Source organism: Ictidomys tridecemlineatus, chromosome 12 (assembly GCF_052094955.1).
Source record: "Ictidomys tridecemlineatus isolate mIctTri1 chromosome 12, mIctTri1.hap1, whole genome shotgun sequence".
NCBI lineage: Eukaryota > Metazoa > Chordata > Mammalia > Rodentia > Sciuridae > Ictidomys > Ictidomys tridecemlineatus.
Genome location: NC_135488.1, coordinates 68,405,024 through 68,421,126, shown reverse-complemented (window position 1 = coordinate 68,421,126; position 16,103 = coordinate 68,405,024). Strand labels below are relative to the sequence as shown.

Below are 16,103 nucleotides of genomic sequence, written 5' to 3'. Positions count from 1 at the left end.
CACATGCCTTGACACAGGGTTGGAAGTGGATAGTGGTAGAGATGAGGCTAAAGTATGCCTGGGGCTTTGTGTGACATGTGAACAAATTTGGATTTTCACTTGGTGGCAGATGGGCTACTGAAGCATTTTGAGCATGGGAAAGAATGACCATATTTGCATTTTAGGTCAATTTTTAAAATTACATTTTTTATTTTAAAATTAGACGTCGCATGCAGATTGTACAACAGTCAAAAGCCGGAAAGGTCTTCCTCTAGCCTGCTTTCAGCCACCCAGTTCCCTGTCCCAGAGACACCCACTCTCTCCAGGTAGAGAGATGACCTTCACCATGGTGGGAAGAATGGATTAGGTCCTGGGAGCTGCAGGTCAATTCTGGCCACACCCATCTCTTGATGTGAAGTCAAAAGTCCTGTCCTGCAGCCCTCTTCACTCACTGACTTAACTTCCAGTAATCCTGTCCTCCCTGGACTTCAGGCCTGGAGGTAGTATGTCAGTGTCCAGCCCCAGGGGAAGGCACTGGGCTGGAGGTTTCCCTGTAGTAAGCCTTCTCAGGGTAACAAAAAATGGTTCTTCAGGGGGAAAACAATGTTAGGTCTTAAAATGTTCTGTGGCTTCCCAAAACTCAACCCTACTCAACAAAATCTTATGAGGGAAAATTGAATATAAATTAAAATTTTCTCCTAGTGTGAATGACAATTTTTAAAAAGAGGCTAAGAAACACTTTATAAATTGTCTCTACCAAATGTTCTTCACATGAGCCAGGTAGAGTATGCCCTGATACCTAAAGGACGCAGAAGGTATGGGAATCCAGAGCCTCGGAGGAAAGCTAGTTATCCTAGTGGTCATGGGGGAAGGCCGCGTAGCATCAAGGGAATAAGCAGGAACTGCTGGGATTGGAATCCTGGGTCTGCCATTTACTAGCACCTGACCTTAACCTCTCTGTGTGTCTCTGCAAAACAGGGATAATAATGGTCCTTTCTCCTGGTGGTTGTTAGGATATTGCTCAATGTGTGTTAGCCATTGTTCAAAGAGTCAGATAAGAACTTCAGAGGAGGGAGGGCATCTCACAGGAGGGTGGAAGAGTAAAGGTGTAGAAGTCAGGCCAATGAACGTGGAGAATACCAATAGCACTTCCCATGCCCGGGGGTTGTGGAACCTGGGAAAATGAATAGCATCCTTTCTAGAAGCCCCTGGAGGAAGAAAGTTCCTTAGGGAATACATTAGATAAGGAAGGAGTTTGTAAGTTGGGAGTGGAAAGTTTGGTAAGAAAGGAATTTGTAAGTTAGGAGTGGAAAGGAATTGAATTGAATAAAGGAAGGTTCCTGAGTACAGAACAAAAGACCTAGGAAGGAAGAGGGCAGAAGATGGAGAGAAAGCCCAGTGCAGGATTGTAGATTGGAGCTTAGGGTAAGGTAGCAGAGAGGCAGATCCATTACCTGTGACAACTCAAACAGAGCAGAGTGGGAACTGGTAACTAGGGACATATTGCCTGTTTTTTTTTTTTTTTTTGTATAGACAATTACCTATTTTTGTAGCCCACCAGCTAAGAATGGTTTTTAAAAAAATGAAAATAAGAGCTGGACGCAGTGGCACACACCTGCGCAAGAGGATAACAAGTTCAAAGCCAGCCTCAATAAGGCCGTAAGCAACTCAGCGAGACCCTGTCTCTAAATAAAATATAAAAATGGGATGGGGATGTGGCTTAGGGGTTGAACACCCTGGGTTCCATCTCTGGTACAAAAAATATATATATATTTCATGATACATAGGAAAATGATGTGAAATTCAATGTCAGAGTCCACTTTTACTGGGTCACAGCCATATCCATTGATTAACATTTGTCACCTTGTACCCAGAGTCGAGTCTTGTCAGCAGAGACTGTCTGGCCCACAAAACCAAACATGTTGCTATCCGATTCTTTACGGAGAAACTTGGCTGGCCCCTGCCTTAGCACATCATTCATAGTCTACAGTATGAGTGGGGGTGACCTTGGGGTTGTGTGACACAGAGACCTGGCCCTCAGAGCTTTCACTTTAGATGTGATACAGAATTACAGCTAGTAGAGGAATGGATAGAATTCAATGGCCTTGGGACTCTTTTTGGAATGTGGGCACAAAGTTGTTTTGTTAGAACAAAGCAAGGCTGTCAGTCTGGATTCATGCTACCACCTCTGGGCTGGTGAGAAACTAGGCAGTAGACGCCACTGATGGCCTACATAATCTTCATTTCTCCTTTTGTTCTTTACTAACAGAGCCTGGTTTTATCAATGTAACAATGTACCCTGTTAAAAATAATCATTTCAGGGCTGGGGTTGTGGCTCAGCGGTAGAGGATTGGCCTAGCATGTGCAAGGCCCTGGGTTCGATCCTCAGCACCACATAAAAACAAATAAATTTAAAAAAGGTATTATGTCCAACTACAACTAAAAAATAAATATTAAAAAAAATCATTTCAAAAGAGAAAAAGTAAGGCCGGGCTTGGTGGCACATGCCTGTAATCCCAGCAGCTTGGGGAGGCTGAGGTAGGAGGATTGAGTTCAAAGAAAGCCTCAGCAATTTAGTGAGACCCTAAGCAACTCTGGAAGATGCTGTCTCTAAATAAAATATTAAAAAGTGCTGAGGAGGGGCTGGGATTGTGACTCAGTGGCAGAGCTGCTTATTTAGCATGTATGAGCCACTGGGTTTGATTCTCAGCACCACACATAAAAAAAAAAAAAGAAATAAAGGTCCATCAACAGCTAAAAAAAAAAGTGCTGAGGATTTGGCTCAGTGTTATTTTTTTTATTGGTACTAGGTTCAATCCCTAGTACCAAAAAAAAAAAAAAAAAAAGCCAGGCACAGCAGTACATACCTGTAATCCTACCTGCTCAGGAGGCTGAGGCAGGAGGATTGGGAGTTCAAAGCCAGCCTCAGCAAAAGCAAGGTACTAAACAACTCAGTGAAACCCTGACTCTAAATAAAATACAAAATAGGGCTCAGCAACTTAGTGAAGCCCTGTCTCAAAATTAAAAAAAAAAAAAAAATTTAAAAAGGACTGGGGATGTTATCCAATAGTAAAACACCCTTGAACCCCAGTAACTAAAATATAAATTCAATAAATAAATAAAGTAATATAAGGTCCTGGATTTGTTCCTGGGACAGAAAAAAAAATATTTCTTTGCTATAAAGAACATTAGTGGGATAATTAGCAAAAGCTGTACATGAAAAAATAGCATTGAATCAATGTTAATATTCTGATTTTGATCATTGTTCTGTGGTTATGTAAGAGGAAGTTCTTATTTTTAGGAAGTACACATTGAACTATTTAGAAGTAAATGGACATCATGTGTGCATGAGAAAGCTAGAGAAAATGATAAAGTCACCATGGTGAATGTTAATTGGAAAGACTTTTTTATTGGGTACTGGGGATTGAATCCGGGGTTGGTTTGTCACTGAGCTACATTCCATGACCTTTTTATTTATTAATTTTGACACAGGGTCTTGCTAGGTTGCTGAGGGTCTTACTAAGTTGCTGAGGCTGGCCTTGAACTTGAGTTCCTCCTGACTCTGCCTCCCAAGTCACTGGAATTACAGGTAGGCTCCACTGTGCCCAGAAGTAATCAGAAAGTTTTTTATTTTATTCTATTTTATTTTTTAATATCTTTTTTTAGTTGTTGATAGACTTTTATTCATTTGTATGCAGTGCTGAGAATCAAACCCAGTGCCTCACATATGCTAGGCAAAGTGCGCTCGCTACTGCTGAGCCCCAGCCCCAGCCCCAGCCCCTGTAATCAGAAAGTTTGAGTGAAGGGAAGACAGAAATTCTTTGTACTACTTTTTCAGATTTTTTTTTAGTTTAAAATTATTTCAAAACGATGAGTTAAAAAAGAAAAATTCACTTTTGCCTTGTACACATTCAGTAAGATATCCATATACTGAATTCTGGCCAGTGAATTGTAGTTTCTAATCTGATGGATGGAACTTCTCAGAAAACTATTTTTTATTTTTTTCTGATAAAAAGGGAGGACAAAGACTGGGGTTGAGGCTCAGTGGTAGTGTACCTGCCTGGCGTGTGTGAGGCACTGGGTTCGATTCTCAGCATCACATATAAGGAAAAAAAAATAAAGGCCTATCAACAACTAAAAGAAAAAAAAATGAAAGGAGGGTGGGGCACAAGCAGCAGGAAGTAGCATGAGTCTTGATGGTTTCATTGAGCATCAGCCCAGACTTCCTTCCTCTGGATAAGAAATTAGTTAATCCCCCATAGTCAGGTTGTTATGTACAACCAATGCAACTCCAGCTAGGCTAAAGCATTCATGGCTCCCAATAGTGTTTATGAAGTATATGGTTTGGGACGGGAGGGGAGGGGACGGGGGATAGTAGAGGATAGGGAAGGCAACAGAATACAACAGACACTAGTATGGCAGTATGTAAAAATGTGGATGTGTAACCGATATGATTCTGCAATCTGTATATGGGTAAAAATGGGAGTTCATAACCCACTTGAATCAAATGTATGAAATATGATATGTCAAGAGCTATGTAATTTTTAAAAAATATTTTTTTAAGAGAGAGAGAGAGAGAGAGAGAATTTCAATATTTATTTTTCAGTTTTTGGCAAACACAACATCTTTGTATGTGGTGCTAAGGATCTAACCCGGGCCTCACACATGCCAGGCGAGCGCTCCACCGCTTGAGCCACCTCCCCAGCCCAAAGAGCTATGTAATGTTTTGAACAACTAATAATAAAAATTTTAAAAAAAGAAAAAAAAGAAAGTATATGGTTTGCTCCCTCAATTTTCTTTATGAGCAGCTGCTTCCACCTGCCCTTACATGTTGATGTTCCCCTAGTTCATTCTCAGTCTCCTCCTCTTGTATGGTCACCTTGGACTACATTGCCCATTCCCGTTTAAATTAATGGCTCTCAATTACTATCTCCAGCCTGAACTTTTCTCCTGAATTACAAACATATATCCTGCTTCCCTACTAGATACCTGTGCCTGTGGACTGCAGTCAACACCAACAGTTACAAAGCTTAACTGTCTTTTCAGCTACACACACACACACACACACACACACACACACACACACACACACACACACACAGTTCTCCCAACCATTATCCAGCCACTTTCCCAAGCCAGAAGCTCAGGAGTCATCATCCTCTCCTCTTCCTATTTTCTCACCCCCTACGTGCACTTAGTCATCCAGATCTTGATGACTCTGTCTCCTAAGTAGTTGAATCCCTCTCCTCCTCTTCATTCCCATTACCCAGGTCAGTGCTTCATCATCTGTCACTGGTATTTCTTTACATTAACCTCTTAAACAATCCCTCTGTCTCCTCTTCCTCTAACGCATACTAATTACTTTTCTAAAATATAAATATCACCATATTCTCTTACCCAACAATTTCTTAGCACTTAACTTTTTTTTTTTTTTTTTTTTTTTTTGGTATCAGGGATTGAATCCAGGGATTCTTAACCACTAAGCCACATGCCCAGCACCATCCCACCCCCTTTTTTTTTTTTTTTTGTTGTTGTTGTTTGTTTGTTTGTTTGTTTTTAGAAAAAGGAAAAAAAAAAAAGCTTATTGCTTTGCTAGCAAAGGAGAAACACAGAGGACTCCTGTCCCAAAGGCTGTGATCCTGCCTATCTGCAGGAACAAGGGGCTTTTATAGAAGTGATCCAGAAAAAAAGAGATTAGGGAGGAGAGATCAGGAAGGAAAAGATCAGGGAGAAGAAGATCAGGGTGGAGAAATTTAGGGAAAAGAAGATTGGGAAAAAGAAAAAAAATTAAGTTTCAAAGCCACAAGGGGTATAGTCAAAGTATCAAGTGAACCCATTACCTTTCCCCACTGTCAATTTCTATATTCTTTTTTCTTTTTTTAGTTATAGATGGTCACACTATCTTTATTTCTATTTACTTTTATGTGGTGCTGAGGATCAAAACCAGGGCCTCACGCACGTGAGGCAAACGCTCTACCGCTGAGCTACAACCCCAGCCCACAATTTCTATATTCCATTTCTACGGAAAGTGGGCAACAACCTCTCCAGGCTACTTACTGCTGAAAGGGGGCAAAGTTGGGAGAAGTAACCCAAAGTCCTTGTTCTCTATCAGGAGGGGTGAGGATAGTTAAGGGCACTCAGCATCAGAGCAGTCCAGAGGTCCACAGTGGCAGATGGCAGGTGACTGGACAAGGCCTGCGTAGGGCAGGGATCATGTGAATGGCCAAAGTTGTCACAACTTTCCTTAGTTCAGTTTCCTTTTTCTCAAAGTAGACCAACTGATGGAGCAACTTTTGCAGTTCAGGGAGAGAAGGTGGGAGTTCTGTGAAGCCAAAAAAAGAACTGCTGGGATGGCCCCTCAGTCCCTCCCTTTACTCACAGAAACAGCTCCTCCGGTTGGGTCTGAGGCAAACTCACACTGTCTCCTAATTTCTCCAGAGGTCAGCTCTCAATAAACTCACCAGCACCATGAATCCTCAGCATGGAAGTGGAGTTACTCAGAGAGCAAACCTGCCCAAGAAAGCTGGAGGGGGGCTGCTTTCAGGTCTCATCTGGGATGCCAGATTTGTTGCCGAAATCTCCATCCTTGTCCCCGATGCCAATTCATTAATGAGGACATGGCTTTGAGAAAAAGGAAAAAGAAGGTTTATTGCTTTGCTAGCAAAGGAGAAACACAGGGGACTCCTGTCCTAAAAGAAGGAGAAGTTCAGGGAAAAGAAGACTGGGAAAAAGAAGAAAAAAAAAACATGTAAGTTTCAAAGCCACAAGGGAGATATTCAAAGCACCAAGTGAACCCCTGTTACATCTCCCCACTGTCAATTTCTACACTTTATTTTTTATTTTGAGACAGGGTCTCACTAAGTTGCTTAGGACCTTGATAAATTGCTGAGGCTGGCTTTGAACTTGTGACTATCTTGCCTCAGCCTCCTGAAGGTCACTTCAACTTCTATGATAATGGTTTTTGGTTTTTTTCCTCATAGTTCCTGCTATACTATATTATGCTTCTTTTCTTGTCTTTTTTTAAAAGACCACTTCATATTCCTTTCTTTTTACACTTTATTTATTTATTTATGTATGTCTATGTGGTGTTGAGGATCAAACCCAGTGCCTCACATATGCTAGGCAAGCGCTCTATCACTGAGCTACAACCCCAGCCCCTGTTTTCTTGACTTCCCATAAGTGTTCTGTCTCAATGAGAGAAGGACTCTTGATACTGTGACTGGTTGGTTCTAATCTTCTCTTACAAGAAGTTGCACCTTACTTTACTGACAATTAACCCTCAGCGTTCTTTCACTTGTTACAAAAATAGATTTTATTCATTGATCTAAATGAGGCATTGGGGCCATTGTGCGTGATGGTGAAGGCTGGGCACTGCTTGAGCACAACACACACCATTCAGGCAGACTACCTTTTAGTCTGTCTGTGGGCAGGGGTAAGCTCCAGGGATCTTCATAATGCAATCCAGCTATGCACTATGGATCTCTTGTTTTGGCTGCTTTTTTTTTTCTGTCTTTATTTCTGTGATGTTGGGAGTTGAGCCCAGGGTCTTGCACATGCTAGGCAAGCACGCTGCTAAAAGCTACATCCTCTTGGATGCTTTTAAGTTAAGCAAACCTGGGCTCCTCCAACTAATTCTTCCATATCCTGATGCCAGCTGTTAGAGTAGGTAATTGAAAGCCCTCAGCAAAGAGGGGAAGCAAGGTGACACAGCTTTTTCAGGCACAAACCAATATTGGCAATTACCTTCCCACCCCACCCCCGGCAGTACTGGGGATTGAACACAGGTGTGTTCTACCAATGAGTTACATCCCCATCTTTTTCCTTTTTTTTTGTACTGGAAATTGAACTCAGGTGCACTCAACCACTAAGCCACACCCCCAGCCTTTTTTTTTTTTTTTTTTTTTGTATTTTATTTAGAGACAGGTTCTCACTGAGTTGCTTAGCATCTCACTTTTGCTGAGGCTGGCTTTGAACTCTTGATCCTCCTGCTTCAGCCTCCCAAGCTGCTAGGATTATAGGCATATACCACCACACCTGGCTTCCTTTTTCCTTTTTTATTTTATCTTGAGATGGGGTCTCACTGAATTGCTGAGACTTTTCTTGAACTTGCAGTCCTCCTGCCTCAGCCTCCTGAGTAGCTGGGCTTACAGGTATGCACTGCTAGGCAAGTTAGCATTTTCTCTTAATAACCTTCTCTCTCCTGTTACTAGCAGTGTACTTTTTTTTTTTTTAAACCCAGATCAAATGAAATCTATTAAGATCTTCCTCCACCCAGAGTTAGACATTCCTTTGAGAAGCTCCCATGGTCTTATCATGCTGAATGAAATTGTGTATTTGCGGGCTGGAGATGTGGCTCAAGCGGTAGCGTGCTCGCCTGGCATGCATGCGGCCCGGGTTCGATCCTCAGCACCACATACAAACAAAGATGTTGTGTCTGCCGATAACTAAAAAAATTTAAAAAAAAAAAATTGTGTATTTGCATGTCCATTTCCCTGCATTTGGTCTCCAGCATCTGAATGCAAATCTTACCCTTTTTTTATATGTCCCTTCACCCAGTATCTAGTAGAGTCTGATGTGGAGGATAACCCGTAAGTGTTTCATAAATTAAATGAATGGATGTTTCTTCTAGGTTCCAAGTAGAACATGGTAGAAAGAGCCTGACCTGGGTACCATTCCCAATTAGTCCCTTTGCTAACCTGTTTTGTGAACACAGTATCTCATCAGCTTTTTCTTTTTTTTTTTTTTTTAATATTTATTTATTTTTTCTTAGTTTTCGGCGGACACAACATGTTTGTTGGTATGTGGTGCTGAGGATCGAACCCAGGCCGCATGCATGCCAGGCGAGTGCGATACCACTTGAGCCACATCCCCAGCCCTTCTCATCAGCTTTTTCACCTCATCAATGAAGTGGAGAAAATACCACCCATCTTAGAAGAATTGTTTTGGAGATTAAAGGAGTTAATGGTTATTTATTCCTTCAATTTTATGGCTATATTAAATGCCTCTTATAAGCTCGGCACTGTTAGGTACCAAGGATGCAATATCTTTCCCTCATAACATTTCAATCTAGAGGAAAGTTAATTAAACATTTACAATAAAATATGATGAAAATTACAATAGGTGAAGAACAGGTGCTTTGGGAACATGGAAGATGAGACATGACCTAGGCAGGGGCTGGGAAAGACCTCCCCAAACGTTGTGGGATATTTTATAACTAAAACAGTTATAAAGATGTTTTAGTCAGTTTTTATTGCTCCTATCACCAAAATTCGGACAAGAACAATTTTAGAGAAGGAAGAGTTTATTTGGAGCTCAGGGTTTCAGAGGTCTCAGTTCACAGATGGTTGAATTTGTGGCTCTAGGCCCAAGGCGAGGCAGAACATCATGGCAGAAGCGTGTGGCAGAGGAAAGCAGCTCAGGGCATGGAAACCAGGAAGCAGAGAGAGCTGTGCTCACCAGGGACAAAATATAAACCCCAAAGGACACCCCCAGTAACCTATCTCCTTCAGCCATACCCTACCTGCCTACAGTCACCATCCAGTTAATCTGTATCAGTGAGTTAATCCACTGATGAGGTTAAGCTCTCATAACCCAATCATTTCACCTCTGAAAATCCTTACATTGTCTAACACATGAGCTTTGGGGGCACCCTTCATATCTAAACCACGACAAAAGTGTTATCTGTACTCAGATGGTTTGTTATTAGAACAGAGGAGCCTGACCTTGAGTTCACAGGAGGAAGACATCACACTAAGGGAGTAAAACTTCCTGGAAACACGGAATGTTGAGCTCAACACCACTTCCTTTGATAGGCTGACCAATCTTCCTCTGTCCATGCCTGTGAATGAATGGTGTTTTCAAGATCAGAGATTGATCTGCTTCCTCTGTCCCTTCTGCAGGTCACCTTGTTGCTCCAAGAAACCAGCCCTCCAGTTAAAGAAGAACAAAGGCCACAGAGATAAGGAATGCTGAAGGGAAATCTCGAGAGGCCAGTTATATTTCTAAACAAGGCGGCAATGGAATGCTATTCACTTCCACCAGAATCCAGATAGTCTCACCACCTCCTTTGTAACTCCCTTTCATCAGTCAATGGATGACTTGCAAAAGCCCCCCAAACTATTTCTACCCTTACCTCCTATGTCTCTACCACATTCCAGCTCTTAAAATTCTTTGTCCTTGCCCCAGGGCCCAGTGGCACATGCCTGTAATCCCAGCAGCGGAGGAGGCTGAGGCAGGAGGATGGCCAGTTCAAAGCCAGCCTGAGCAACAACAGTGAGGTGCTAAGCAACTCAGTGAGATCCTGTCTCTATAAAATACAAGATAGGGTTGAGGATGTGGCTCAGTGTTTGAGTGCCCCTGAGTTCAATCCCTGGTACAAAAAAAAAAAAAAAAAAAAATTATTTGTCCTTGTCCTGGTTTTCAAGGTAAGGAGCCTTGGATGAGAGTTTTTAAGGAAACTTTTGCATTCCTTGAAAGATGAGGAAATGTGGGCAGATGCTGTCCACCTACTGCACAGCATCAACCTGTGTTAGATAAATAAGACTTAAGAAGTCTTCCCCTGTTGTTCCCTATTAAAGAATTTTCAGACTAGCCCCCGTGCCTCCACCCACTTCTAGCCTCTCCTCCTCTGCATTTCCCAGACCTTCTCTGGGCTGCCTTGAGGCTGCTAACACCCGATCTCTGCAGCCTCATCTCCTTCCTGGTCTTTCTGAATCACACTCCACAGTCTTTCCCAGCAGTGCACAAATACCCTCTTGTCTGTCAAAGGCATTTTTCAAATTGTCATCTCATGCTGCAGCCTGGAGGAAGGGCAGGGGCGTTGGAGCCCCATTCCCTGAGCTCCTGAGCATGGCGAGACTCTGTGGGTTTGTGGTGAGTTAACCTGACTCAGGCTTTAGGCAGGACTGTGGCTACAAGGGTGATCTGTTTCAGATCTTAGCATTTTTCAAATGCCAGCAAGGTAAGGGCTAGAGACAGCATCTCTCCCAACAATTGTCATCTAATCTTTACCTGGGTCCAGGAGTTCTCAACGTACACTCCCACCCCACCCACCTGTGTCTCCATACACATTCCAGTTCTTGGAATTCTTTGTACTCCACCCACCTCCACCCCCAACCCCATCCCTGCTTTGTTTAGGATTGAACCCAGGGCCTCACACATGCTAAGCATATGCTCTACCACTGAGCTGCACCCCTAGTCCCTCCAGGTTTCTTTCTGTTTCTCTCTTACTCTTTCAAGATGTCTGTCTTCTGTCTCCATTGTGTGTGTGTTTCCATCCATCCTTACACTATTTTTTTTTTTTTTAGTTGCAGTTAGACACAATACCTTTATTTTACTTACTTATTTATTTATTTATTTATTTTTTAAATCCCCTTTTATTTATTTATTTTTTAAAGAGAGAGGGGAGAGAGAGAGAGAGAGAGAGAGAGAGAATTTTCAATATTTATTTATTTATTTATTTTTTAGTTCTCGGCGGACACAACATCTTTGTTGGTATGTGGTGCTGAGGATCGAACCCGGGCCGCTCGAATGCCAGGCGAGCGCGCTACCGCTTGAGTCACATCCCCAGCCCTTATTAATTTTTATATGGTATTGAGGATTGAATCCAAGGCCTCACATGTGCTAGGCAAGTGCTCTACTGCTGAGCCACAACACCAGCCCCATCCTTACACTTATATGTGTTTGTGGCAAACCTTTTGAAAGTAGGTAGCAAATAGTTTGACAGCTCAACCTAAATATTTCATTTTTTTTTTTTTTTTTTTGTATCAGGGATTGAATCCAGGGGCACTTAACCACTGAGCCCCATCCCCAGCTTTTTTTAATATTTGATTTAGAGACAGGGTTTCATTGAGTTGCTTAGGGCCTCACTAAGTTGCCAGTGCTGGCCTCAGACTTGTGATTCTCCTGCCCCAGCCTCCAGAGCCAGTGGAATTACCACCTTTAACTTTTGATTATTTTTGTTGACTTCTAGGGGGATATTGATAAGGGCACTGGGGATTGAACCCAGGGGTGCTTTGACACTCAGCCACATTCCCAGCCCTTTTAATTTTATTTTTAAAAGTATTATTATTGTTATTGTTGTTGTTATTACTATTATTGGTAATGGGAGTTGAACCCAGGGGCGTTTTACTGACCTATATACCCATATTTTTTTTCTTTCTTTTTTTTTTTTTTTTTTGGAGGGAGGGTCTTGCTAAATTGCTGAGTCTGAGTCTGGCCTCAAATTCATAATTCTCCTATTTCAGCCCAATCAGTGACTGAGATTATAGGTGTGTGCCACCTCACACAACCCAACTTCTAGAATTACTGTTCTCATGTGAGCAGTTGTTTTGTGCTGTGGGTATGACAACTGTATTTTATTTATATATTTTTAATTTTTAAATAGTTTTGGTACTGGAAATTGAATCCAGAGTCACTTTTACCACTGAGCCTTTGTTTTTACTTTTTATTTTGAGACTGGTTCTCTCTAAATTGTGCAGGACCTCCATAAATTGCTGAGACTGGCCTTGAACTTGCAATCCTCCTGCCTCAGCCTCTGAAGTTGCTGAGACTATAGCCATGTGCCACTGTTTCTGGCTCTTTCTTATTTTTTTGGAGTGGGTTTGGGACTTGATTTTTGGATAAGAAATTTGAAGAGCTAACCAGGATTGAATGTTCTGACATATGTAGCTATTTGAGGAATTTCTAGTTGGTTTAAGCTATAAATGTTTATGGAATATGATTCCAGAAAAAAAGAAAAGAAAGAAAAAAAAACAGATTTATTTAGTAGGGAAAGATGTAGTCCTAGAGACCACCATTTTGATTTCAGTATAATGTTAGCTGACATTACGGATTTTTTTCTTTTCTTTTTGAGTCAGGGTCTTGCCTTATTTCCCAGGCTGGCTTCAAACTCCTGGGCTCAATTGATCCTCCTGCCTCAGCCTCCCAAGTAACTGGAACTAGAGGTGTAAGCCACCACATTCAGCAAGAATACTTTCCTTTAGCCTAGAACCTTCCCGGGCAATGCCAAGCTTGTGAGAAGCATTATGGTTCACAGAATGAGGGCTTTGTGGACATACACACCTGGGTTCAAATCCAGGTCTTTCTCAGCTGTATTACCATGGACAAATTGCTCCACCTCCTCCCCTCGGTTTCCTTATGTCTGCGATAGGAATGCTATTATCCACTCTAAAGATTGGGTAATTGTTAAGCACAATGTGGTTTTAGTGCTTGTCTAATAGGCACTCAGGACACGTCACCCCTTTTGAAAGGGACCTGGGGAAGGGAATTGTATACATGATCAACAGCCTGCGTAGTAGGAGGTAAAGCAATGCAAGTGGGTCCTCTACGCAAGGGCAGGACATCCCTTGCCCCCACCCCTTCCCTGGGTACTAAGCATTGAACCCAGGGGCACTTAACTACTGAGCCACATCCCCAGCCCTTTTCATATTTTATTTTGAGACAGGGTCTCACTGAGTTGGTTAGGACCTTCCTAAATTGCTGAGGCTGGCCTTGAATTTGAGATCCTCCTGCCTCAGCTTCCCTATTATAGGCCTGCATCATCATGCCCGGCAAAGTCAAGAAATTCTAAAACCATTTCCTTTGCTCACATACACCTATAGCTAATATAATATAGCTAATGTCTCTCACGTACTGGAAATTGAGCTCCATATGGAAGAACTTCTACCTGTTTCAATGTTTTATCCCCAAGATCTGAAACATAGTTCATTAGATGCCTTAGAGGGAATGAATAAATAAACAAGTGAATGGATTAATCTTACCTGATAAAGCAGAGAAACTCACTGCTATGTAACTAAAAAAATATCAGTCTCTGCTCTTCGCCTCCTTTTCTAGAGTGTGCTTCCTTTGATATAAAGTGGTGTGTTTGTCAGCTGTTCTCATAGTTATGCTAACAAATTATCCTGAAGGTCAGTGCTTCAAACAACAATCCTTTATTTTCATGCACACAGGTCTATAGATGGAGTGCAACTTGGACTGAACTAGGCTGGCCCTTGGTCTTGAGCTCCAAACTTCAGGTTGAATCCAGCTGTGATGTGTGTATCTCGTTCTCCTTGCAACAGGGGCATTCGATTTGTTCCCCGGGTCTCATTCTGTGCCCAAGGTGAAGGGAAGGGGCGTGTGGGTGTTGGCATCATCTCTCTAAGCTGGGCTGCCTTTTGGCTTTTCCCATCAGCTGCGGCATGAGTAGTCATCCTCCTCACAATCACAGTGGGTGGATCTGGGACCTGCTAGACACAGGCAAATACCCAGACTTCACATTCCCCTCCCAAAGTTAAGCTCCATCTCCCAGAGGCAGCAAGCTATGAGGAATAAGAAAGCTGTATGTGTCTGTTAATGGATACTGTCTTTTACTCCTTTAACTTTCTGGAAGGGACTTAAGTAACTTCTTGGCCAAGATCTTTTGTTCCCAGTTTTCATGGAGATGAAAGCAAGATGTAGTATATTCCTCAAGTTACACATGTATGACTAATCATGGAAGGATGACAGAAAAATACAAAAACTCAGTGTGACTACAACAAACCTTTGTGATTCTTCAGTCTTCATCCATATCCCAACCTCTCCTTTCACCCATACTCCTGTGTCTTACCACAGATGTCTGCAGGTGAAACCATCAGACAGGAGGTCCTATGACCTATCCCTGCACCCCGACCCACTGTCTTATCCACATGCCCACCCACCTTTGCTTTCTTCCATCCTCCTGTCCAAGACAAATCCTGACGTCTCTGCCACCATTCAAATTTCCAATGTGCCCAATCACCCCCTTTCTCTGTTTCATCCTCAATTACTTCCTTACCAAATGCCTTTTTTTCTGATGGCCAATTGAGTCTCTTTCATCTTAAAAGGCAAAATGTGTCTTGTTGACTTTGTTATTTCTCTCTAGATTCTGCCACATATAGTTGTCTATGGAATCTAACTTTAAAAAAGGAAAAGAGACTCCTGTAGGAAATGGCGGTCCTTGGGAAACAAAGCTAGTTAAGAAAGGGGATGTCAGATGGTAATGTGACATGAATGAGCTAAATGTTAATTGTTGGATGATAAAAGGAGACAATGAACAAAGAATTAGATCTAAGAAATGAGTTCAGGAAGGTTGCTGGTCAATGCATAAAAATCAAAAGCATTTGACCATTGTTATAACGGGGATCTGAGGTGTCCCCCCAAATTTTCTGTTAATGCAGGAATAGTCAGAGGTGGAACGATTAGATTATGAAAGCTGTGATGACCTCATCAGTCCATCCTAGTTTGAATGGACTGACTGGGTGCTGACTGTGGTCAGGTGGGGCATGGCTGGAGGAGGGGCTTCCTGGGGCATGCCTTGGAAGGGTTCAGCGTCTCTGTGGCTCCTTCCTCTTCCTCTCTCTCTTTCTCTGCTTCCGGACTCCATCATGAGCTGAGCACCTTTCCTGCTCTGGGGCCTCCCCCCATGATGTGCTGCCTCACTTTAGGCCCAGAGCAATGGAGTCTGCCATCTGTGGACTGAAGAAGCCTCTGAAACCATGAGCCCCAAATAAACTGTTGCTCCTCTGAGTTGTTCTTGGTGATTATTTTGGTCATAGTGGTGCAAATACTGACTAAAACAACTATGTTGCCAGGCCTGGTGGCCCATGCCTCTAATCCCAATGGCTTGGGAGGCTGAAGCAGGAGGAGTACAAGTTTAAAGCCAGCCTCAGCAACTTAGCAAACCCTTAAGCAATTTAGCGAGACTCTGTCTCAAAATAAAAAATAAATAAAAAAAAAAAAAGGATGGGGATGGGGCTTAGTAGTTAAGCGCCCCTGGGTTCAATTCCCAATACCAAAACAAGAACTATACAATTATGTTAGCAATAATCCACTTTAGAATGCAATTAAAAATACACGAGAACATTCAAAATAATCATCAAAAAAACATAAAATAGGCTGATGCAAGAGGATTGCAAGTTCAAAGCCAGCCTCAGCAACTTAGTGAGGCCCTAAGCAACTCAGTGAGACCTTGTCTCTAAATAAAATCTAAAAGGGCTCGGGATGTGGCTTGGTGGTTAGGCATCCCTGAGTTCAATCCCTGGTGCCAAAAAAAAAAAAAAAATTAGGAATTAACCTAACTGATTGTTATGGGCTAAATTATGTCCCTCTGAAGTTTGAAAGTTGAC

The 16,103-nt window shown here is 42.2% G+C and overlaps 1 long non-coding RNA gene across 4 annotated transcripts in view; it reads left to right on the top strand.

Moving 5' to 3' along the window:
- Positions 1 to 15,504, top strand: part of LOC144369359 (uncharacterized) — a 30,513-nt gene extending 15,009 nt beyond the window's left edge. For 3 of the 4 annotated variants that reach the window (XR_013428944.1, XR_013428941.1, XR_013428942.1), the window contains 2 exons: positions 3,472 to 3,568; positions 9,879 to 15,504. This is a non-coding gene — a long non-coding RNA (uncharacterized LOC144369359). The remainder of the gene's footprint in view (positions 1 to 3,471; positions 3,569 to 9,878) is intronic. The other variant, XR_013428943.1, reaches the window with a different exon arrangement.
- The last annotated feature ends 599 nt before the right edge of the window (positions 15,505 to 16,103 follow it).